We start from the raw sequence: 26111 nt of genomic DNA, 5'->3' as shown, positions 1-26111 counted from the left end.
CATCTGTATTTTTTCTTCAAAAAAACAAAAAAAAGCCTATTTAGTTCCTTTGTTCAGTTTTTAGTCAGATTGTTTGCTATTAAGTTGTATGAGTTTTTTAAATATATTTTAGGTATCAACACTTTGTCAGATATATGGTTTGCAAATATTTTCTTATTCCACAGAATGCTTTTTCATTGCGTTTATGGCTTCCTTTGTTGTGAAGAAGCATTTTAGCTTGATGTAATCCTTCTTGTTTATTTTGCATTTGTTGCCTTTGCTTTTGACCTCAAATCCAAAAAAAATCACTGCCAAGACCAATGTCAAGGGGCTTACCCACCATGTTTTCTTCTCAGAGTTTTATAGTTTCAGGTCTTATGTTCAAGTCTTTAATTCACTTTGAATTGATTCCTATGTGTGGTGAAAGAAAGTGGTCCAGTTTCATTCTTTGACATGTGGCTGTATGTTTTCCCAGTACTATTTATTAAAGAGACCATCCTTCCACCATAATATATTCTTGGCTCCTTTGTCATAAACTAATTGATCATGCATGTGTTTATTTCAGGCTCTCTATTCTCTATTATGTTTCATTGATCTATGTATCTGTTTTAATGCTAATACAATACTGTTTTGATTCCTAAGCTTTATAGTATAGTTTGAAATCAGGTATGTGGTGCCCACACATATTTAGGCTTCATAAAAACTGAATTTTTTTGCCCCTATTTTACAAAGTCAAGAAACCCACCTAAGGCACATAGATAGCAAGTTATGAATTTTGGTCTATCTGATGCCAAATCCTGTGTTCTTGCCTTATCCACCCTGAGAATGATGTGAATTACTGAAAGAGAAAGCTTTCAGTACTGATAGGGAAACACCAGCAAGATATACTAATAAAAAGATAATCAGGGTATACAGAAAAAAAGCCTAGAGTATGCTATTTTGTGTAAGAAAGAAAAAAAAAATACCTCTCTTTGGCTTACACATACCAAAATATTTATAAGAATGAACAGCAAATTAGTTTCAAGAGTTACTTTTGGGGGAAAAATGGAAACTGAGCAAACATCAAGGGTAGGAGACTTCTGCCTGTACTTTAAAAATACATTTTAATATTTTAAATATGTACATAGGTTACCTCTTAAATTTTTTAAAAAATTAAAACAGGTCTTAAAAAAAGTATATGACTTTCTGTCTTGGCTGTTTTGACATGGGGCCTTTTAACATGGCCTTAAATATATAGCTTTTGTGACTGTGTAATCATCACATGTTGGATACACTCCATTCCATTATTGAGCCGTGCCAAATCAAAACCGGTACAGAAGCCTGATGAGGATTATGTCCAGAGCTTCTGCTTTGACCAAAAGAACATGAGAAATTTGAGAGAGTCATTGTGATGCTGATTCCTCAGCCTTTTCTCTCTGGCTGCTACGAGATCTTGGTGTGCACCATGTTGATATAACCACAACTCATGGCCAGTTCTTTAGCCTTATGTGCTTATACTCTTCAGTTTTCCTCTTGACCAAAAGTGGATCTGCATCCCCAGAGTAGATTCACATTTATTCAGGTTTACAAGAGTCTGGAATATAGAGCACAGAGCCAGCTTAGTGATTTATAATGAGCCATACAACAGAAAAGGCAACACATTCTCTCCCTCTGGGCAAAGACACATGGCATTGCAAACTGTATTAACAGATTGCTTGATCCATATGTCATGAGCTCAAGGGGTATGAGCTCTGCAGTGGTAAGTGGTAGGTCAAGGCTGATGCTACCATCTCTGCAGTAGGGACACTCCTGCCACCAGGAGGACCTAGTAGATTATGTTCTTGAGTCCAGACATCTCTCCCTTGATTATGGCTTGGATGGGTACTGCCAACATCTTCCCTGGGACTCCACTTTGCTACACTTCTGATGCATTCTCCCTCTAAACAAGTTAAAATATTCAGCCTGATTTCTTTTGACCTGGTGATCATATGGATTTTTAAGAGGACTCTGCCCAGTTTAGTTGTGATCACCAATATATTGAATTCTGTGAATCTACAATGGCTAGTCTCATTTCCTTTATTCCCTATTTTAGAGTCTCCTGCCTATCAACTCCATGCCACACCTGTCATCAATGGTCCTGCCCCCTACCTCCTCATCTCTCCCGGCATTTTATGTCTCCTCATATACTTTCCCTGGGGGCTGACTAGTGGTAAGTCGTGGCCAGCTAAAAATACTCAAGAATGATATCTGTCATCCAATCCAGATGCTTTTCCTTCAGTTTGAAAAACTGTATTTTCGGGAACGCTGGGTGGCGCAGTGGTTTGGCGCCTGCCTTTGGCCCAGGGCGCGATCCTGGAAACCCGGGATCGAATCCCATGTCGGGTCCCGGTGCATGGAGCCTGCTTCTCCCTCTGCCTGTGTCTCTGCCTCTCTCTCTTTATCTGTGTGTGACTATCATAAATAAAGAAAAACTGTATTTTCAATTCCTCTGTTTACATGGGAAAGGAAATACTTTGTCTGTATTAGGACTGTACATCTGTGTAAGAGTGAGTAAGAGTCACAGAGGGGATAGGGAGGAACTCAAAGAGGAAGGGGAGTGGCTGCAAGGCTCATCTGTCAGAGAATAGTGAGAGAGCCAACTTTACCCTAGGTCAGCCTCACGGTTTTGCAGAGAGCTAATGCTGGAAAAGAGAATCCAAAGGAATTCAAGATCACCAAATCTATCCTTATTTCTTACAAGGTTGTTCTGCTAAGGATAGGTCACTAGATATTAAAAAAAAAAAAAAAGGTTTCCTTGGATAGATGATATATCCAAAGTCAAAGTTCAGAAAGGTATATGGCAGTGCTGGCCCATGAACTGTTTGCTTCTGGTACATAAGAGAAATTCAGAGTAAGAATTAGAAAGTTAGGAACTTTTATAGCAATGTGACATTGTCAACCAAGCATAAAAATAGTGAACTCCAGTCCAGGAAAAGGCCAGAAACCAGTCAGATGTCATCAAAGTCCCATGGTAAGCGACATGCAGAGCAAGCTGTATGCAAATATGCACAGTAAGACTGCGTACTCGACTGTGATGAATGAGGGGCAAAATATTGATGCTCCCCCTGCCCTATTAGTAGTTTGAAAAGCACTGCTGTATAGTGAAAAGTCTCCCTCCTGTTCTATTCCTCAGCCACCCAGCTCTCTCCTGCAGGCAACAAATGTTATTGCTTTCTTGTATGCCCCTGCACAGTTCACAAACATACATGTATATGCATGTATTATACACATGGTGTAATATGGCAGCACACCAAATGTTCCACCATTCACTCTTTTATTTAACAATATAGCTTGGAGGATTTACCCCCTCAGTTTTAAAGACAGCTACAGAACAGTCATTTGTATGTAAGGTATTATAATTTATTGAACCATTTCTTTATTTTGCTATTCAGATAATGCTGCAGTGAATAATCTGATATATATTTTATTTCACACATGAAAATAAATCCTTGACATTGAATAGTTGTGAATTTCTGTTTTTTTTTTAAGATTTATTTATTTATTCATGAGCGATAGATAGATAGAGAGGCAGAGACACAGGCAGAGGGAGAAGCAGGCTCCATGCAGGGAGCCTGACATGGGACTCGATTTGGGTCTCCAGGATCAGGCCCTGGGCTGAAGGTGGCACTAAACCACTAAGCCACCCGGGCTGCCCTAGTTGTGAATTTCTTAAAGCAGGATGCATGCATAGCATGCACATAGTAGGCCTTTAATAAATGCTTACTGAATTAACTGACAAATACAAAAATTGGTGAAGCTTCTAAGGGGAGAGGGGCAGATAAGTGAAGCCTTTAGTGCAGTGAGGAGTTGGCCTCATGTGGTGGGGAATACAGAAGAGGACAGTCCACAGAGTGCTCAGTGCCACCTCTGCCTTGCTTTGTAAGAGGGCAACAAAGTAGAATTAAGCCTTGAACTCAAGTCTCTTCTAGCCCATCTTCCTGCCTCTTTAGGTCCCCACTGGGATTTTCTGCTACTTCCTTTCTGTCAAACTACACAGTGCTCTCTCATCACTTGTAGGTTTGACTTGCATCATTGCTCTGCCTTTTCAGCAGCAGAAGACAGAAAAATGGAATGGGTTCAGGCTTTGGTGTAGACAGAAGGCTTTGGCTTCAGTGTCATCTCTAGCTGGGTGACTTGGGCAAGTTTCTTAACTTCTCATTTCTTGTATCTAAAACACAGGCTGAGTGTGTCCTCACTGAGAGAGGAAAATAAAATCAGCTGGCTCACAGAATGGTCCTGTCTTGGTACCGAGGATGTGGCAAGCTCTCAGAGAATTATACTACCCACCCCACCCATTTTCCCTTGTCCCAAGCCTAGGCACTCCATAAAAGCCCATGGAATGGAAGCTCGTTACATTAAGCACCACCATACATTTCTGTACCTCTTCCCCATGCAGGTAGCTCTATTCTGTCCTCTTCATGTCTCTAAAATGCATTTGCTCCCAACTCCTAGAGGCTCATTAGAATGAGAAAAGCACAAGTAGCTGATTTTCCCCCAAGGAGAGACAGGCAAGACACTAAAGGAGACAGAGACTGCTGCTATCCTAGGAGTTCAATGAGAAACAGAGTCATTAGAGCCAAAGCCTGCTGTGCAGAAAACAGGCTGAAGTGAGAGCACGGTTTGGATTCAATGACCCGAAGTGCATGCTTCCCGTCTATTTGCTGCACTCTCACATTACCTTAACAAATGCCAGCTTAGCTGCTGAAGGTATACATGGTGCCTTGCACAGGAGGCACTGAACACATTCTAAGCTCAGTGTCAATGCCTCCAAAAGGGTCCCCTAGCTAAAAGCTAGTTGACCAGTAGAGTTAGGGTGAGTGAGTTTCACACGGAGTGTGGCTGGTGGTGTACTGGCCTGCTGTAGTGCTCCTTCTACCTAGGCCATGAGCTCTTTAGCTCAAGTACACTCAGATGCTCACAACAGGCACTTAAATAGCACTTGCTGGATGAATGGCAAATGTGCCTCCACGGTCTCCTGTAGGATTAATTAGCAGCTTCCTGGCCTTTGGTAAGATATGCTTACTACTCAGCAACAGTCCAGCACAGGTCAAAACCCTGCATAATGGCCATTACTGAACAGAAACCGAAACCAGGAATCCCTGCCTTTCATAAACAATCTAACTCCTTCAACTTTCGGGAAAGGTATATTTTTGAAATTAAAGGTGTACTTACACCCCCAGAAGAAGATATTTCATTTTGCTTTAAATAGTGAGAACTAGGGATCCCTGGGTGGCACAGCGGTTTGGCGCCTGCCTTTGGCCCAGGGCGCGGTCCTGGAGACCCGGGATCGAATCCCACCTCGGGCTCCCGGTGCATAGAGCCTGCTTCTCCCTCTGTCTGTGTCTCTGCCTCTCTCTCTCTCTCTGTGTGACTATCATAAAAAAAAAAATACTGAGAACTATTTGGCTCCTCAGGCCAGTGTGTGTATGATCTCTTTGTTAGCCTTTTGTTGGTACCCACGTAATACAAATGTCAAAGTCTAATACCAATACATGTCCTTGGCTCTTGCAAGAGACTGGTAAGAGAGAATGATTCATGGATGAAGAGGAGGATCTGGCCTCTCTAGGAACAATTAATCAGGGCTCATAGTGATGCTAAACTTTTTTACTGATCTATGTATCAATAACAATCCATTCTCCCATGTGTCCATGCATCCGTCCACCATGCATGCATCCAACTACACGTATGGAACAGCTGCTATATGCCAGAAACTGTGCAACAGAGTGAAGGATGGAGAAATCATGCTCTGTCTTTAAGCACCTGTCCAGATGCTCCAGGAATGACAAGAGGCCACTTGAATTCAGTTCAAGGTATTATTGATGAGACAGAGAAGGTCTGATTGATGATGGATACAAGAACAGCTATTTCCATCAATATTTTTGTGAGGTTACAATTCTGTTGGGCCTTCTTTCTTTATCTGTTGCAACACTGGCCAGAGGCTGCTTACCTGATTCATTCCTGTTGATTCCTGGCTCTTAATCAAGTATTGTTTCAGTAATGCCTAGCATTTGGTAAACACTTGGAACATAGAAATCATGTCTTCTAGAATGCCAAATTTACTGCTAAATAAATGTGTAATTAATAGATGCCTATCTGACTTGTTATAGTTTTGGTATAATCTTCATTGGTTTCAGGAGTACAGAGTAGAAACAGGAGATGCTAGCAGAAGTGCCTGTCACTCTTCCACCTGTCATTTTCTCCTCATTCATACCCATCTCCTAGAGAGCCTCCTCCTAAAGATTCAATCCCAGTATTAGGAGCTCCATAAACCTAGCCACAGCTGATGGTACCAGGTCAAGCTGGGATAATCAGTGTCTCTCAGAATTTAAAAAAGAACTCAAACATTAAATACATTAAATTAATCAGTGTTCACTGTTTCAATGATAAGGCTGTGTAACCTTGGGGGTTCCTGTAATTTGGGGGTTGTTATGGTTTATGTGACATATATATGAGCACAGATGCTCATCTATGATTGAGAAAAATGAAGCAGCAATGAGAAGCTCTACCTCTCAACCCTCTAGGTCCTGTGACACCTTTTGGGTTCCGAGTTACACATTTACCTTTATGACTCTATTTCTAAATTTAAGCTAGTTTGGGTGGACTTCTAGTAGTTGCATCTAAAGGATAACTGACTAATATAGGGAGAATAAAGGTCTAGATCCTTATTACGAATATGTCGATATAAGAGGATATTTACAGAAGGAATGTGGAATGTGGTCAGGATGCATTAGTCGGGGAAATTCAATATTCCAAATAAAACAAGGAAAGATATCACATTAATAGCAGTTTTTGCTCTAGTTCTTGGACTATTTGAATCTAATGCATTTAGTCCATTCCTGCTTCCCTAAGGACTTATTTAGCACCAAATCACCACACTGACTTCATCTATAGCTATACCAGCTTGTGAATATCAAGTCTTGTAACTTTATTTTTGTAGCAGAATTGTCCAACAGAACTTTCTGTGATTATGGGAATGTTCTATAGCTATGCTGTACAGTAAGGAACCCAGAAGCCACATATAACTATTGAACACTTGGAATATGGTTACTGTGGTTAAGGAACCGGATTTTTCATTGTATTTATTCTTAATGGATTTAAATATAAATGTAAATAGTCAAATATGCTTCCACACCCTAATACTTTGCTGTCCTTATGTTATAACCTACTCTTATAGCCACCTAGTGGATCTCCATTCTTCCTCTCTTGCCTCTCCATTAAGGTCTTTTTTGCAGAGCTGCTGGAAAGATCTTTAAAAACACAAATCAGATTTGGGCTCCTGTGTAAACTTTCCTGTGTTTTAACTTAAATCTAAACTTTTTCTGTAGCCTGTAAGGTCATACTTGACCTGGCGCTTCCTATCTGGCCCAAATTTTTCTTCCCAACACCCCCCACTATTCTGTCCCATACTCATAACCCCCCAGCCACATTGGCCTTCTTCCTATCCCCTCAATACTTTAGGGTCACCATCAGCTCAGGATCTTGATTTAGTACCTTTTCTGCTTGGAATGTCTTCTCCCACATCTTGTGTGGCTGGCATTTTCTCATCATTCAGAACTCAGTTCATGTGTCATTTTCTCAGAGGCATTTTCTTTGGGTCACTTCAGCTAAAAGAGTTTCTGCAAGGCTGCAATGGAACTTTCTCTCTCTCTCTCTTTTAAACTATTTTATTTTTATTCAAAGAACTTATCACTTTTTGGAATTTATTCTGTGTATATGTATCAATCTGACTGTCCGTCCATCCATCCATCCATCCATCCATCCATCCATCCATCCATCACCTCTGTATACCTCCACAATAATGTAAGCCTTTAAGCAAAGAGGATTTGTCTGCCTTAGTCAGTGCCACAGACCCAAAGCCTAGAACCCTGCCTGGCACATGCTAATCATTTAAAAATATTGGTTGATGGATGGAATGACTGCCCATTCACAGTTTGTAGTCCTTAGGTGCAAGCCTCCTAAGACTCCCTTCTCAGCCCAACATTGGACCCACTGGGAAGTTCCTGGTATGTCAAAAACTGAACTTCTGACCCTTCTCCCCAAGCTGTGTCCTCTGAAGTTGTCTCCATCTCAGTGACAGCATCATCCTGGTGATTATGCAGGCCTAAAACATCAATGTCATCCTTCCTCTCTCACTCTAACCCCAATCCTATCCATCAGCAAGTTCTGCTGGCTCAAATGACCACTTCTCACAACCTTTACCACTTCCTCTTGATTCAAACCACTATCATTTCTTCATCTTTTGGTCAGATCATAGTAGGGCTCTCCAAACTTCCTCAACTTCTAACCTTGAACCTTCATTTTAACCTCAACAGAATGATTCTGTTAAAATATCAATCAAATCATGTCACTCATTTGCTCAAAACCCTCCAGGGCCTTCTCATTACATTCAGAGTAAAAGACAAAGTTACCTCAGAGAGACCTGCAAGGCTCTACATCATTCTGACACCATTCCCTCTCAGACATCACCTTTAATACTGCTCTCTCTGCCTTGCTCCTTATACTACACTGGCAATGAAAATACCAGGCACACCTCACCTTGGGCACTTTGCCCATGTTTTCTTTTTTAACTGGAAGTTTCTACTCAAGTCATTCCTATCCCCTTCCCAGTTTATTTTTCACCATAGCACTTCATATCTTTTAATATATCACATGATCATATATTTGCACTGTTCATTTTTCATCAGTTCTCCCTAGCATGTAAACTCTATGAGGGCAGGGACTTTCACTTGCTTTTGTGTCTGTTCTATTTATGACTGTGTCCCCAGTACCTAGAACAATACTATGAAGCAGAATTCAATTAATATTTGTTGAATAAATGAATGGTTAAGTGAATGACACATGACAGTCAGAAATTTAACTAAAGGTAATTTAAATAATAAATGAGATTTAATTTTCCAGATAAAGTGAATTGATTTTCTAGATAGATCAAGGTTACATAAATTTACTGAGGACAAAGGGTTTGACATACTCAAAGATTTATGTCCCAAAGTCTTGAGGTTACTGAAGGACCAGTGGATTGATACAATTATTCAATTTCAGAGCAGAATATTCTCTTTAATCATGGTCATTTAACACCAAGGGCTTATTCAGATATGCTTGGCTAACATATATCAGCCAGCTAGCTACAAATGCAGGCAGGCAGAAGAACTCTATAAATAAATCAAGAAAGTGAATTAAAAATTTCTTCTATCAGGGTTTTCCTGTTAGTATTGTTTACAAACTGCAGGCTCTTTAGAACTGCTTTCCATCCTAGGAGTTGGGGTCCAGAAAGATTCAAAAGGGATATTGAGAAAATGTATACTTTGCTACATGGTAGAAATTGATATTCAGACCTCTCTATTCCAAGAAAAATACTCCTGCATGTGGACATAGAGCTACATACACCTCAAGAAACTATAAGTCTACTATCAAGGAGATAGAGGAAAAGGAGACGGACAAAAGCTACACAGCTAGCCTTTCATATCACCTCGGTTGTACCAACACTACAATACCCACCTGCATCCATCTTAGATCAAAGTAACAATAAAGCAAGCTATGAGATATATGTAAGCAAGTACGATATATTCCATTTAAAAAATAATAAATCAAGGATGTGGAAGGGCCAAAAGTTTAGTTTTATGAAATTTGCTTAGTTTATATAGGAGAGCAGCCATCAAAGAACTGCTCATTCACATCCCCAAACCTCTAACTCACATCCTTTAGGTCTAATGAATTATAGCATCCATATTTTGGCCGTAAGTGAGCAGCCAAGCAAGCCACTGGCTTTCCTGGACCCACTTTGCATTCCAGCGCTCCATTAGGGAGAAAAAGAGAAAACAAATATTTCCTAGGAATTGATGATTTTGTAAAGCATTTTGTGGTCTGGCTCTACTCTTTCATGTTTTCACTCGTTTGTTCAGTCAATTTATATGGAGTATCTATTTTGATTGGATCTACAAGGACAAAGAAAGAACAGCAGTCTGGTGGTGGAGTCCAACATGTAAATAGTTAAGGGTAGAATACAGCTTCCCTATGGCTGAACGCTTACACTGGAGAGGAATTCTATCTAAAAAGTGGTTTCTAGAGCTAGAAAACATGACTCAAAATAAAAATTATCTTGAAATCCTGAGGAAACACCACACTGAGGACCAATTTACAACTTCTAAGTAAGTTCAACTCAGCCAGTTTTTCCATCAGAGAACTGTTCCTTGGCTGGGCACCAGAGAAGGGGTTGGCTTTTGTTTAGGGGTTATGTGGAATACAAAGTACAACTCTTAAGACAGCAAAATCCCAGTCAACATGGGAAGATTCTCAGAGAATAAGGGTCACATGAGAACTGAGACCAATGTGAGACAGACACTTATTAAGGGAAATGGCTACAGAATCACCACATTATATAGCGGAATGTTCTCCCCATCCCACCTCCATTCTCTCCTTCCCTCCAGCCTCCTCTTTATTTTGGCCAAATATACATATTTGAATATGAGTAATTCCCATGCCTGAATGAAGCAACCAGTTGTTATTGGATGCTCTGTATACTACTTAAATCCTCAGAATAGTTGTACAAGATATGTATTACTAGGTCCAGAAGATGAGAGGGCAGATAACTTGGCCAGGATCACAGAACAAGTAAGCAAAAGTCCTTGGATCAGTCACAAGTAGCACAATAAAATTGGACATTTGAGGACAGTGAAATAAAAGAACTATTTTCAAAGGTGTGGGCAGAGTACAGTGAAATACAATGGATAGTGCAATACCCTGGTCTAGTGACAGGGATGGTGCTACCACCTGTCAGCCTGAAAGAGCAAGGGAAGCCTTGTGGTTATAGAAGCATAAGGAGAGAGAATGTTGGGAGCACTGCTGACAGAAGCTGTGGCTTTAAGTTGAGGAATACAGCTAGCCTAAGTGACCAAGAAGGTAGGGAGCTGGAGGAATAAATATTCCCCAACTTCTCTCACTCTCCAATGTCTTTTGTAAGGTTCTGCGTGAACTGAACTAATCAGAAGGCAGAAGGCAAGAGAACCTGTTGATGTGGTCTATACTGCTCAGTCTTCTGGGATACTGAAGAGTGTGGGTGGTGAATCAGGAGGAGCAAATGAAAGCTAAACAGCACAGTTCTCTGCCAGGAGTAATCTCTCCAAATCAGTGACAGCAGTGTCTTACTCATCTTCATATTCTACTGAACAATGCCTGCCATATCACAAATGATCAACAAATGAATATATTATTACTTTTTCCTTCCTTTCCTGTCCATCTTTTTGTCCTCAAACCCTCAGGCCAAAAGTGAAAATGGCATTGCCAGCCCACTGTGGGCAGCTGGTGATTAACTAATAAGAGAAAGTGTTGTGCACTTCTCTACCCCTCATCAGAGTTTGGGTGGTGTGAGTGGAGAATATTCTAGAGCAGGATTCCCTCTTATAAAAGACTCCACATTCCTTGCCCTTTTGCAGTTAGCCAGGAGGCTGGGAATAGGGAGGGTGGACTGTTTCTTTTTCTGGGGAGGTTTCCAAGCCATTTTGTAGAGCATCAGCAACTTTAATTTGGGTCATAACCAACATTTGAGAACCAAGCTATTCAGTGAACTTCTTTACAAGATTTTGAAAAAAGAAAACAAAACCCATGGTTTTTCAAGGGACCAAAATGGTCAGAAGCATTTCTGATTTGAATCATATTCATGAGAAAATGTGGCAGAGGTCTGTATATCTGTTCCTTTAATTGGTACATATTAACTGTCTATCAAGTGCCCTCATACCATAAGCAATCAGCTAGAGAGGACATTAAGGAATGAATAAACATAGTTTAATAGCTAACACCAACAATAATTTTTTTTTCTCCTTAAGTCTCCTCCCAAAAATCCAGTGTCTCATAAACATGTCAGTCCTGCTTTGAGGAGGTCGTCTTGCTCTAGTTGGAGTATTCGTTTCTTACAGATCTTTCATATGGTTTTTGATGATCTTTTAACTACAAGCAGCTGGGATCTCACTATTTGTTAAAATTTCTTAGGACTCATTTTGCACAACAGGAGAATGTGTTATGGAATCTTCAGGCTTGGAGATTCTGGGGAGGTCATCTGTATGTTCCTCTGTTGTTTTGTATTCAGTCTTCCCTACAATAGTTGATAGGACTCCTCCTGAGGGTGAGGGCCCAGAAGAAGAGAAATCATCTTTTCTTCCAATCTGCCTTGCCTTGCTTTAAGAAAGCAAGCTACTCTCTTTAATCTTGCCTGTTCAGAATTAAAAATGGAAAGTACAACAGTTTAATACATTTTATGACCTTCATGTTTTATTAAATTTCATAAAGGCATTCCATTTGAAAGAGGGTCAGATTTTAAATTAAGGCTGTACAACAAATATTTAAACTTAGATTTAATAAAAAAGTTATTGTGTATTCATGCAATTGCAATTGATTATAGAAGACTTAGGTATTGAAATTTTAAAAGGGTAATAGATATTGTAAATGGATAATAATGTTTAACAGGATACTGAATTTGGCATTTATTTGGCCTATTTTATGTACATTTTGAAAATTTATGGAACAATGGCACATTGTTTTTTAGATACAAGTGCTTCACACATAGAAGTAACATAATAAATACTGGTAGAAAGAATGTGTTGGATTATACAAGTGAAAAAAATATCTGCAAACTTTACATTTCTTTGTTATGAGAACTAATACATTTAATTAATTCAATGTAACAAAATTTCATAGAGAGAATAATTTATTCTAGTATTGCTAAGCCTTTAATGAGTTATATGAAATGTTTGTGCATCCTTAAGGAAATATGGAATTCCTGAGGAACTATGTGAAATGTTCATGCATCCTTAAGGAACTAGCATTGGAACTGAGAAGCATGATCAGAGAGATCAAGAAAATAAGAGATACTTGGTTGTGTTCTAGTAATCAGGGATGCTGAAATGGTTAAAGACTTTATGAAAGAAGTAAAACTGAGGCAACTCTTGAGTAACTTCCAAAGGAGCACATAATCCACTCTCCTATTTTATCATAACAAACATTTAAAGATTGTCAAAAGGATTTACCAAAGGCTCTCAGAAAGGTAGCATATAAAGGTTATTTGAAAAAATTAAGCTCCCTTCTGCATTCCTTCCAGTGTTTGTCTCTATAGAAATGGTCTCCTTCATTTTGTTTCTAAAAGTTTGAGTATATGATGCCTACATACTTATGGCTCACTGAGCTCTTTAATCTGTGGGTTGATATCTTTCATCGGTATTAAAAAGTTCTTGGCCATTTTCTTCCAAATACTGGTTCTTTACTCTCCTTCTCTTTTCTTCTCCAATGATTACAATACACATGTTAGATAATTTAATTCATCTTATACATTTCTTTCTGCTCTTTCTTATTGCTTTTTTCTTCTTGTGCTTCAGCTTTGGTATTTTCTAACAACCTCTCTCAAGGTTCAATTATCTGATCTTCTATTGTGTCCTGGATGTTATTAACCCCCTCCAATTTCAGATACTGTTATTTTTGTACATGTAGAGGGTTCATTTAATTATTTTTTAATAGATTGTTGAAATATTTTAGCTTTTTTTTCCATTCCATCCATTTCCCCTCTATTTTTGAAAATTTAACATATATTTTGACATCCTTGTCTGTGAATTTCAACATCTAATTACCTCTGTATTTGTTTCTGTTCATTGTCTTATATCTATCATCAGCTACTTTTTTCTATTTCATTGTATGTCTAGTAAATTTTGATGATATGCTGGATATTTTTTAAAGGTTTTATTTATTCATGAGAAAGAGAGAGAAATATATATAGAGGGAGGCAGAGACACAGGCAAAGGGAGAAACAGGCTCCACGCAGGGAGCCTGATGCGGGACTTGATCCTGGGACTCCAGGATCACGCCCTAGGCTGAAGGCAGATGCCAAACTGGTGAGCCACCCAGGGATCCCCGATATGCCGGATATTTTAAATAATGTTTCACAGAGGTTTTGGATTATATTATCTTCTGTTAAAGGGAGTTAAATTTTATTCTGGTAGGTGGTTAAATTATTGGTGAATCCCTTTGATTCTGTTCAGAGCCTGGTAAAAGCTCTGGTACAGCAGATCTATTTCAGTTTTTTTTTTTTTTCCTTTTCTTATTATCAAGGCATAGGCCTTATACAGTAGGGCTTTTAGGATCTCTAATTGTCCAAAGTGTTTCTCAAAGTACCTCCACTCCCCTGTGAGATCTCTGTAATCTATGATTAGTTCCCAACTGCCTGGTATCTGCTATCACCCAGGCTTCCTATGGTCTCATGTTGCATCTGCACAGGCCGTGTTTGGCCCAGGACCTGGGGGCTATTTCCACAAAGATTTTTGAAATGTTCTTCCTGTAGTTTGCCTTTCTCTGTTTTCCTGCTCCAAAATCCTAGTTAGGTTAGTAGGCCAGACTCTGAATATGTTTCCTTTGCCTATTAAAGTCACTATTCATTGTTTGGGCTTCTCTTTATTGCATGAGAGCCTAGAAAACATCCTTAGGGAGAAAAATCTGAGTGATTGTGGGTATCATCTTCTATGCCTTCATTCTTTCTCTTTTTTTAAATTCTATTTTTATTAGCTTAATCCTAAATTCATATTATTTTAGAGGAGTTGGCATTTTCCAGATACTTCTTTTGTAATGTTTCTTAGTCCTAATAATTATTCTGTTTAGGATATTCTTTGCTATTTAAACATTTCAAATTTTATGTAGCTAAAAAAGGTTTAATTTATGGGGGAAAAAATTGCACATGCCTCTGGCCAGCAGGCAGTCATTGCTAAACTACCCATTCTAAAAAAGAATAGTCATTTTTTTCTACACAGGATGCTGTACTATGACAGCCCATCCCCCACTATCACAAATGATTGGCCAGGTATCTGTACTTGATCCAACCCAGGCCAATCAACTGACATTTTCCTAGAACTACGATTCAGGACCCAAATAAACCCAATGTGTTCACTGCAGGTCCTTTCTTTTCCTTCAAATTTTTATTGAAATTCTAGTTAGTTAACATATAGTGCAATGTTGGTTTCAACAGTAGAATTCAGTGATTCATCACTTACATACAATACCCAGTGCTGATTATATCAAGTACTCTTCTTAATACCCAACACCCATAGAGTCCATTCCACACCCACCTCCTTCCATCACCTCTCAGTTTGTTCTCTAAGAGTCTCTTATGTTTTTTTTTCCCTCTCCCTTTTTTCTTGCTTTTCCCCCTTCCATATGTTCATCTGTTTTATTTCTTAAATTCCACATGAGTGAAATCTTATGGTATTTCTTTCTCTGACTTATTTCACTTAGCATAATACACTCTAGCTCCATATATGTCATTTCAAATGGCAAGATTTCATTCTTTTTGATTACTGAGTGATATTACATTGTGTATATATACCACATCTTCTTCATCCATTCACAGTTGATGGATATTTGGGCTCTTTCCATAGTTTAGTTATTGTTGATAATGCCGTTGTGAACATTAGGGTGTGTGTACTCCTTCAAATCTGTATTTTTGTATCCTTTGGGTAAATACCTAGTAGTGCAACATGGCTTTGTTCTCTTAAGGAACATGGCATTCATTTGATTACTCCTCAGAGTCTGCAAATAATTTGATATGATCTATCCAGATATTATAGTTATTTGGTGGGTACGTGAGTCTGGTACCAGTTATTTTGTCACAGCTGGAGTCTCCTTACTAAAGAGACGTTCAAACTCATATATATATATATATTCATAACATATGGGCTTACTTGTAAACTCACATGTACATGTATGTATACAGATGTATATAGGAAAACAGGCTTGCTTATGTGTGCAGATACGTACCCATGTGAATGTGTGTATCTATATATCTATATATCACATGCACACAACTTTGTGCACATTCACATGTATAACTATGCACACATATATACATACACATACATGACTGAGGTAGTTAGCTTTGGGTGATTAGAGGTTTGCTTTCCTACTGCCAGATAATCTACTGGAGATTTATTTGGTAAACTGAGGATTCTTGTGAGGGTTAATTCATTGGATATTGATTACTTTACTGTAAATTCCTTAAAATAAACTCTCCTTCTGGTAAAGTCTCACATGGGTAAATACTAGAATTGGCATTTCCAAACAGGTCTCCAGTGTCTCACCCAGTGCTCTTTCCACTATATCAAACTGTCTATTTTTAAAAGGAATTAGTCTTTTTCTGGTATTCCTCACTCCACAAGGTATATGATTTTTTGCTGCACTGCATACTGGCTACTAACTGAGATGTTCTGAGTGGCTCTCAGGAGACTAAACTCTATCTTCCTGTTTTAGTTTCAGGTACAAGCTTTAGCAATCTTCCCTTTAATTCTTTCCATAAACAGAAGAGGCTATTAGTCACTCAAGCACTGTGAAGAAAAAGAGAAGAACTAACATTCAAACAGAAGAAAAGGCTAGAACAAAGCAAAAGTGAATGGCAGTTATGGGCAACTTGTTTCTTCAGGGGCTTTTGATTTTGATGTCCCCTGTCCTCTACATCTGGTCTTGTCCCATTATTGTAGGTCCAGAGGTCCTCAATGCACATTGCCTTCACTTTTCTAGTCCTCAATTCCTAATTCTCAATTTGAGATGACAGTGGCCAATGATGGTAAATTCCAAGTTACTCCCCTTAGAGACATGTGCATAAGGGGTCTAAACCTTGCATTAATGAAGTAAAAGGTACTATTTCCAGCCTCAGGGAGGAAGTGGGAAAGGTTTGGGCCAGGACTCAGGGTGAGGCAGAAGAGTCCTTGTGCACTCCAGAGTAATTCACCACAGTTAGATTTCTGAGGGACTGAGAATACAAGATGGCTAAAATCTTAAACTTCTGCCCTCAGGCACCTTGGACATGAGGATATTACCATGCCCAGACTGAGTGGATTAGGGACTTTGTCAAGTAAAATGGAACTCACTCTTTTGAGTTGTTTTGTTTTGTTTTAAGCAGATAAAATGAGTGTCCTGGTCAAAGTTTAGCTTCACAAAGCTGTTTACAACCTCTAGAAAGCTGTACATGGTAACCAAATCTATTTTCCATACAGCAATCAAACTTATCTCTTAAAAAATATAAATCATGTCATGCCTTCTTGCAGCTTAAAACTCTCCAGTGTTTTCCATTGTGTGGAGGCTGAACTATAAAGTCCTTCTGTGATCTGGCTTCTGTGTTCTCCTTCTCCAAGCTCCAGAAGCACTGAACTTCTGTTTCATAAAGGCCAGCTTACTCCAGCCTTGGAAATTTTTTACTTTTTGTTTTCAGTGCCTAAATAGGTCTTCTCTCATGTCTTTGTTCCTTCTTGTCATTCAAGACTCATTTCCAATGTTACCTCCTGAGAGAGGCTTCCAAGACCCATCATACTGTTACATTCCCAGGTTGTACTTCCTTCAGCTATGATCTTGGTTATTTATGTGTTTGTGGCCTGAGCCCCCTGTCCCCATGAAAATGTTCTTTTTGAATACAGTGACCATTTCTGTTTTGTTCACCACTCTGTTTGACTTCCAGAATAGAGTGATTGGCTCAGAGAAGGTGTCCAATAAGGTGTTGAGCAAAGAATTAATGAATCAATGAACAAGCAGTTTTCTCTGACATGTTTACAAGAATTTCACTCATAGATTCATAAAACATCTAAACTGAGAAGCTGGGATGCCCGGGTGGCTCAGTGGCTGAGCACCTGCTTTTGGCTCAATGCGTGGTCCTGGAGTCCCAGAATCAAGTCCTACATCAGGCTTCCCTTGAGGTGCCTGCTTCTCCCTCTGCCTATGTCTCTGCCTCTCTGTGTCTTTCATGAATAAATAAATAAAATCTTTAAAAAAAAAAAAAAAAAACAACTGAGAAGCCCACAGAAAAGCTCTGGTCCAATTTCCACTTAATGCAGCTTCCACACCCCCTACAACATTCTTGAGAGTTGCATGTGCATTAAACAATTTTATGCAGTAGCTTGTTTCACTCAGGACAGTCTTCCTAGTCCCTCACTCAGTGCAGGTTGACTTCTATTTACTGCACAAGTTTCCCATGTTCATCTGGATGCTAAGTCCTTAGCAGACCTGCAGAATCAAATCAGAAGGAAACAAAGGGTACTGTCACGAGACAGGAGGAAGACAGGAGATCTCATAGTTTGACAGTAGAAGAGGAAGATAACACTTCCTGGATCACATATGAAAACTCAAAACTTGGAAGCTGCACCCATTTAGGTAAGGGAAAAGTTACAGGTGCACTTCAGTACCCAAAGGGTATTATAATATCACAGAGAAGGAAGGCACTAATGAAAACCCAGCTATTGCCATTGAACTGGACAGGGTTCACGTCCACATTAGTTGAGTAACTCAAGTAACAACCTTGTAAGCTCCAAATTGCTCACTTGAACATTAGGGAAATAAAGTCCTGTTCAGAGAGACACTGTAGGCATTGATATAATCTTTGTAAAATACTTAGCTCTACATATTGACATGGAAGAGAACTTCAATAAATGTGAGCTACTCATCACTGGGATAGCCCTATGTTATAAGTAAAAGAATAAATTCTATCCATAAATTTTATGACTATCCAACACAATTACTCTTTTTAAGTTTTAGTGTAAAGTAAATAAAACTTCAAATATCCAAACAACCTGGAACAATTGATATCAATGTTAATAAAACTTATTTTTATAACATTTTTAAATTTTGCAATTCCCTTTCATGGATAATCTCTCATTTGATTATTTACAGCTGCTTATTCACTGAATAGTGTAAAACTTGACAATATTTTGTAAGAAGAGTTACCTGTAGTCCAGTGCAAGCAGCAGCTGCATCTCCTCTGTCTTAATGTTTTGTTTGGCCAAATCAGATTTTCTACACCAGAAACTACAGAGCCAATTTGTTCTCTTGAAAGCTCAAATATTAAATGTAAGGGAGAAAAGTCTTTATCTTAAAAAGGCAGGTTGGAGGTGTCAGTTAAAGTCGCTGCCGCCCACAGATGCTTAACCTGGAGAAATCAGAAATAATGGAGGATTAAAGATTATGCGCCTACAGTAATTCTGGAAAATAAAGGAGTCCCTCAGGTAGAAACATGATCCATTAGCCCAAAACTTTTCAAGTTACAGCCTATAAATATTTGAAGTGTTTAACTTCTAAGGAGGCAAAGGAATAATTCAACCCAGTACAAGGAAAGGTGATGAGGAGTAATGGCATGACATTAACAAAGAGAGCATTTTTTCAATAGGGAGAACAGGTAATGCAAAAGCTCTGCTGAAAATGGAGGCTCCTTGGCAGAGTTAAAACAAGATGGCACTTGATGGCAGGAGCTGATGGCTAGTTCCATTTTAAGTTCCTGTGGCTGGTGACCTGTTCAGAGTACATTGAGTGATTTTAATGGTTGGTTCAGCACCTTTTAAATAAGTTTGAGTGAACCAGTAAAAGGAAGAGTCAGAATAAGTAGAAATGTTGATGATTCCCCGGCATGCTGACACCCATTTTTGCTGTTTTTCTTATTTAACACTGGCATTAATGAACATGCCATTTTATCTATTCATTCGATTGTTCTCAGTGATTACATAATAAGAGAAGGAAAAGACAAGAGGTGATGTGAGGAGTGGGGGGAGGGTGAAAGGATGATATTAAACGGATTCTCATGCACATATAATCAACTGATGAATATGAACATCACTCTGAACAACAAGCATGAAGGCAACTGTTCCTGTTTATACATCTAGACTTCTTTCTGGTTCCCTTTACTGAATCTGTGCCAGTCAGCCTGCTTTTATATTATCAAATACATGGAGAGAAGAAAACAAATATTAAAAAAGAGGATCAGGAAGGGAAGGAAAATAAAATAAGATGAAAATTGAGATCGAGGTAAATAATAAGAGACACTGAACTCAAAACAAACTGAGGCTTGCTGGAGGGGTGGTGGAGGGATGGGGATAATTGGGTGATGGGCATTAAGGAGGGCACTTGATGCAATCAGCACTGTGTATTATATTCAACTTATGAATCACTGAATTCTACCTATGAAACTAATAAACAAAAGAATAAGAGGACCAGGGCCAAGATATTTCTGACCTCTAATTTATCAATCTTAAAGTTGATAATGAGGTTTTCAAATATTTAGATGAAGCAAATACAATTCTAAAGAAATATTGTATGATTGTATTTACATGAGGTATATAGAAAAGGCAAATTCTTAGAGACACAAAGTATAATAGAGGTTGCAGGGGCTGGGTGAAGGAGAATGGGGAATTACTGTTTCTGTTTTGGATGAAAATATTCTGGATATGGATGATGATGGTTGCACAACTCTGCAAATGTATTTAATGCCACTGAACTGTACACTTAAAAATGGCTAAAATGGGGTGCCTGGGTGGGTGTTGACTCTTGGTTTCAGCTCATGTCATGGTCTCAGGGTCATGAGGTTGAGCCCCGGGTCAGACTCCATAATCAGTGCAGAGTCTGCTTGAGACTCTCTCTCCGCCTTCCTCTTACCCTCCCCACTGCACTTGTATACATGCATTCTCTCCCTCTCTAAAATAAATACATAAATATTTTTTAAGATGGCTAAAATGGACAGTTTCTATATAGATCTTACTACAATAAAGTTTCTGTTACTATTATTTACTTATAATGTTAGCTCTGAAGTCAAGGGATTAATTTTGATTGATTTACTGGCTATAGGAAATTTTTTCAAGAGAAGTTTGTTTTCCAAATTCCTTAGAGACCCATATCATTCCTAATCCCCCTTTCCCCATTACCACCATCAGTAACTTTCTAATATTTAAAGTAAACTTAAAGACTGCACTCAAATATTTATTGTAGCTACATATTGATTTTAAATTTATGGTATATTATAACTTATAATAAAAAAAGAATTCATTCATTTACTAATTCATGCCATGAACACATCTAAGCCATTACTGGCCAAGATTTTATTCTAGGTAGTAAGATAAATAACAGTGGTAAGTGCAAAGATATTAGTGATATTAGTCCCTACTCTTAATGAGCTTAAAATGTCTATTGGGGAAAATAAGACATGGATACCAACAACTGAGAAAAAAGTAACATGTTGAAGATACCTCAACTATGTTTAAATTAATATCTTACATTTAAATACATTTTAAAGTTTGGCAAACATGTTTGCATATATAAAAGGAGGGAGATTTGTTTTAGCAGTGTCCTTATAGAGGACTGAAATTCCATCTAGGCCCCAGAAAATAGCAATTACATTTATTGACTTCCTATAGGTTACAGAAACTTTACATAACTATGTGCAATGTAACAGTTTTAAGGATTATAGATATTACATTTTGAAAAGGGGCACTTAAATTTGGAATCAGACCTAGATTTAATTTCCAATTCTATTGATTATGATGATGTAATTAAGCATAACTTACTCATTCTCTTTGAGTTTCAATGTTGTTTCCCAGAAAATGGAGGCAGTAGTTCCATAATGGTCATGTACTGATAACTGAGATTACACATGTAAAGCACTTGGATATAGCAGCTGCTCAGTAAATATGAGTTGTCTTTTCTAGTTGCAGATGCTGTAGCTTAGATTGTTATGAGCGAATGCTGACTGAATACACGATTTACTTGGTGTGATCCCTGGGTCTGGCACTCCAGTTCCAATCATAACATCGTTCCTATCTGAAAATACAGTTTGGCTCTCAGTGATCTGTGTTTGATAATCCTTTCTGGTGTAGTTTCCAGGAATATGGCTTGATGAAAAACAAGGACTGTCTTATACAAGTGTCTATGAATACCTATATGCATATATAAAATATATTTGAACTATTTTCAAGTACTTTAAGTAATGCAATCTAGTGTCTAGTAAAGTGTTAGAGAACAGGGTTCTTACCAGATGTGTTTGAATGACTGGCTATCAATCATTTGTAATTAGCACACTGTATGTAAATTTATGCAACTTAAGTGCTTGAAAACAATTTATTCTTGTAAGTAGATTAAATTGTCCTTTTTACAATCCTGTTTACATTGGTAATTTATTTAACAGACCCTCATTTCATTGATGGTAAACTTTACCCCTGCCCAAGTTCAAATTCTCTCATTTTGGCTAAGTGCCATCTGAATTCATGAGGTTATATTGTACTAAGAAAAAAAAAAAGATGGAGTACCAAATTCCATCAATCAAGGGCTGGCTGTCAGTGACAGGAAATTGGCACATGCACAAGGACCCCTGACCAGATGGTAGACATCTGTGCTTTTCTCATCAGCAGGGCCAGGTCAACTGTGCACCCTTCATAGATAGGCCTCAAAGAGTTAGGGCCTCATAGGTGGAGGGCACCTCAGGGCTGTTAAAACATTTGGGTTATAAACAACAAAGAGGAAACTGACACCTTGGGATGCCTTAAACTTTCTTTTTTTAAATTATGTCTTAGAACTTAGGATAGGCACCAAGTTTGATCTCCTTGAAAATTTCCAAGACTAAGTTAGTCCCTGCATCTTCAGAATGCAGAGGAAGATACAGAGGAGCAGTCTTCCAGTAGAGCATTCTATTAGAAAGTGTCCTGGGAGGGAGTCTTGCGGACTTTGTATCTAACCTGCCATGCCGAACATGGGTTACTTCAAAGGTTGGAACATTGATTTCTCTGGGCAGAATGGGAAATATACCCTAGAGTTTCAGGGTCCCATGAGCTGAAGGACATTAATGTATTTCTTAAATTCAAAGACAAGAGAAGAAAGCATTGCACCAAATTCCTCTTCAACTACTTAAATCCCAGTTACCCTTTATGACAAAATTTTGTACTCCATGAAAACCACCCCCATTCTTGCTATCCAGGTCATGCTCTCCAAGTCTTAAGTGCTAGAACCTCTAAGATCTAACAGGTTCTTGTACTGTTCTTGACTCTGCTCTGAAATGGTAAGAAATTTGAGTGCAGGAGCCATGTCTTCTCATCTTCTTTCACAGGAAGATGCTAAATAAAAATGTGTTAACTGATTCATAGCTCTGACATTTCCACTCATATTCACAGCCCACTAGGCTGCAGTACTTTTCCCTGAAATCTCTGGCTGAAATCCTGTTAAAAGGACAAGCAGGATATTTCCATTCTGGGGCCTCGTCAGTAAGCATCAGCTTTGCCAATGCCCACAGATGAATCTCTGCCTCTTCTGTTCTCTGAAAGTGAAGGGACCCCATCAACAGCCTCTTGCTCTCTGAGAAAGTCATCACTGAGCTTCAAATGCACTTGAGAATCTGGCTCTCTTTGAAGACTGTTGCAATTGAATTTTCATCAGCAACAATGGTAGCAAGGACAATGAGAGAAAGAGAAAGAGAGAGATTCCTTATCCTTGTGGTGGTAGGAAATAAAAGCAGTAGGCATAAACATCGTAGATCGGAAATCTAATTCTAGCTCTGCTTTTAACAAGCTCTGTAACCTCAAGGAAGTTATTTCATGAGCTCAAGCCTTAGTTTCTGTTCTTCTGAAATGCTCATTTGGACCAGATAATCCCTGGTGTCTCTTATTCTACTATTTAGTGATTCACAGTAGAAAAGATCACAGATAGAATTAGCAAGTCCTAAGAGGGTATGGAGCAGTCAAGTAGGCATGCCAATTCTTACAATCTTTTTTTGAAAACAAACAAATAAAACCTAGGTAGTTATTTATATGTTAGCATAGGTCTTTGGTGTGACAACTTTTGGAACACTAACAAAGCTAGTGTCTGTGCATGAGCAAGACAAAATGTTTACTTTTTTAATAAAGTTTGCTTGTGTATTTGTTCATTCATTCACATATTAACTTCTTCAACAAGTATTTATTGAACATCCAATATGTTCCAGGTAATCTTTTAGGCTCTTTTAGGCCCTGGGGATATAGCTATATACAAAATAGGTTTCTAAAAGATCCTGTCCTCCATGAAGCTATATTCCTATACTCTAACAGGGGCAGACACTAGATAGATAGATAGATAGATAGATAGATAGATAGATAGATAGATAATATGTAAGGCAGGGTTAAGAATGTGAAAAAGGAATGATGTAGGATAAAAATGTATAGAGTCAGGAATGGGTAGGGTGCTATTTTCAATCTAGCTGGGACGTTTGAGGAATGACTAAGGAACTAGTGGCTGGAGCCAAGAAAACAATGAGGAGAGTGGTAGAAGTGAGGTCAGAGCAGGGGCAGGGCCAGATATTATAGTGTCTTATTATAGGAAGATAGGTGCTTGTGCTTTTACTCTGAGCAAGATGGGAGCCACTGTAGGGTTTTGAGTGGAGAAGTATTGTAATCTGACTTATATTTTAGAAGAATTACTCTGCTGTTTTGTGTTGAGCAGATTGTGCAAATGCAAGGATGGAAGCAGAGACCAGTTTGGAGGCAATTTAAATAATTCAGGAGAAAATGGATGGCTGTCAGATTAGGGAAGCAGTAATGGAAGTGGAGAGAAGTGGTCTGGAATCTAAATATATTTCCAAGGTTGAGCTTACAGAAGTTGCTGATGGATGGGATATGTGGCACCAGAGAAAGACAGATGTCAAGGATGACTCATAACCAGGATGACTCTAAGTTTTTCTAGTCTGAGAAACTAACTGGTAGAACAGAGATGCCATGTGTGAGACAGGGAATAGAGTGAGAGCATAAGGACTTTGGTGGAAGGCTCTGAAACAAGAGTTTCATTTCAAACACATAAAACTTGAATTGCTTATCAAATATCCAAGTAGGAATAAGAAATAGGTCGTTAAGGACACATGTGTCTGGAGATCAGAAAGAGGTCAAAGGTAGAGATATAAATTCAGACATTATCAGTATAAATAGTATTTAAAGCCATAGGACTGAATGAGTTCACTAGGGAAAAGAGAATAGAGAAGGCAACCAAGAACTGAGTCTTTGAGTTCTCTAATATTTATTTATTTTTTTTTTTAAATTTTTATTTATTTATGATAGTCACAGAGAGAGAGAGAGAGAGAGAGAGAGGCAGAGACATAGGCAGAGGGAGAAGCAGGCTCCATGCACCGGGAGCCCGACGTGGGATTCGATCCTGGGTTTTCAGGATCGCGCCCTGGGCCAAAGGCAGGCGCTAAACCGCTGCGCCACCCAGGGATCCCGAGTTCTCTAATATTTAAAGCTAAGAATAGTAAGAGAATGATACAGCTCTGTCAAATACTGCTTGAAAATCCAGTAGGACGAGGGATTTTACTTAGAGTTCCCACTGTGACACTGGTGAATTTTCTCCCTCCTAGACAATTATGATTTCTACCAATAGACTTTCTCTCTTGCTAATTTGAATATGAGAAATGACCTCTAAGCTGAAATGAAACCCTACATCTACTACTGGCATGAAGGCTTGGACTAGCTTCTATTTGGGATGTATAAGGGTGTGTGTGTGTATGTGTGTGTGTGTGAGAGAGAGAGAGAGAGAAAGAGATGGAGAGACAGAGAAATAGAGAAATATTCAGAGAAGCACAATAGAATTAGACATTGTGCCTGGCCTTGAGGAGTTCCTCTAGAAAGAAAGATAAGGGAAGCACTAACAAGTCCATGTGGATTCAAAATATACTTAAGTAACTGCCTGCAGAAAGCCGAAATGGAAAGATTAAGCAATCAGACAGGTGCTATGGGGCTGGGAAGGATCTATAATGCCTAAAAATTATTGTGACTGTCTTTGGGCAAACTAAGGAATTAATTTATTTTCAGGAAGTCATGCCTTAGAGTTATTTCTCAAGTTATGTTATAACATTCTAGCTTTTGCTTAAGAATGTCCAAAGGCGTTCCATTGTCTAGAGGATAATCTCTCCCCATAGCCCTGGCTGGCATTCAAGGTTTCTCAAAAACTCATCACAATCAGTCCTTTTAACTATTCTAATTTACAGTGAGCTCTCCCTTCAAAGTCTTAGATCACTAATTATCTACCTAGCATTCATTAGCTGTCTTTAAAAAATTATTAAGACTTTATTGTTTTAGAGCAGTTTTAGGTTCATGGCAAAATTAAGAAGGTATACAGATCTCCCATATATCCCCTACTCACACACATGCACAGCCTCCCCCATTATCTGCATCCCCCACCAGTGGGTATAGTTGTTACAAATGATGAACCTATACCGTGTGTCATAATCACCCAAAGTCTACAGTTCATGTTACATCTCAGTATTGTGCATTCTATTGGTCTGGACAAATGATAGTATCCATCATTAAGGTATCATATAGAATATCTGCACTGCC

At 38.7% G+C, this 26111-nt stretch overlaps 1 long non-coding RNA gene across 3 annotated transcripts in view; it reads right to left on the bottom strand.

Moving 5' to 3' along the window:
* LOC111096750 overlaps positions 1 to 26111 on the bottom strand; it is a 49525-nt gene continuing 23414 nt past the window's right edge. For 2 of the 3 annotated variants that reach the window (XR_005362434.1, XR_005362432.1), the window contains exons 2-4: positions 21333 to 21585; positions 18730 to 18931; positions 11671 to 12199 (exon numbers count right to left, since the gene is read on the bottom strand). This is a non-coding gene — a long non-coding RNA (uncharacterized LOC111096750). Of the gene's footprint in view, positions 1553 to 11670; positions 12200 to 18729; positions 18932 to 21332; positions 21586 to 26111 lie in introns of those variants that run through there. The other variant, XR_005362433.1, reaches the window with a different exon arrangement.

Source organism: Canis lupus, chromosome 7 (assembly GCF_011100685.1).
Source record: "Canis lupus familiaris isolate Mischka breed German Shepherd chromosome 7, alternate assembly UU_Cfam_GSD_1.0, whole genome shotgun sequence".
NCBI lineage: Eukaryota > Metazoa > Chordata > Mammalia > Carnivora > Canidae > Canis > Canis lupus.
This window is presented reverse-complemented; position numbering and strand designations above follow the sequence as displayed.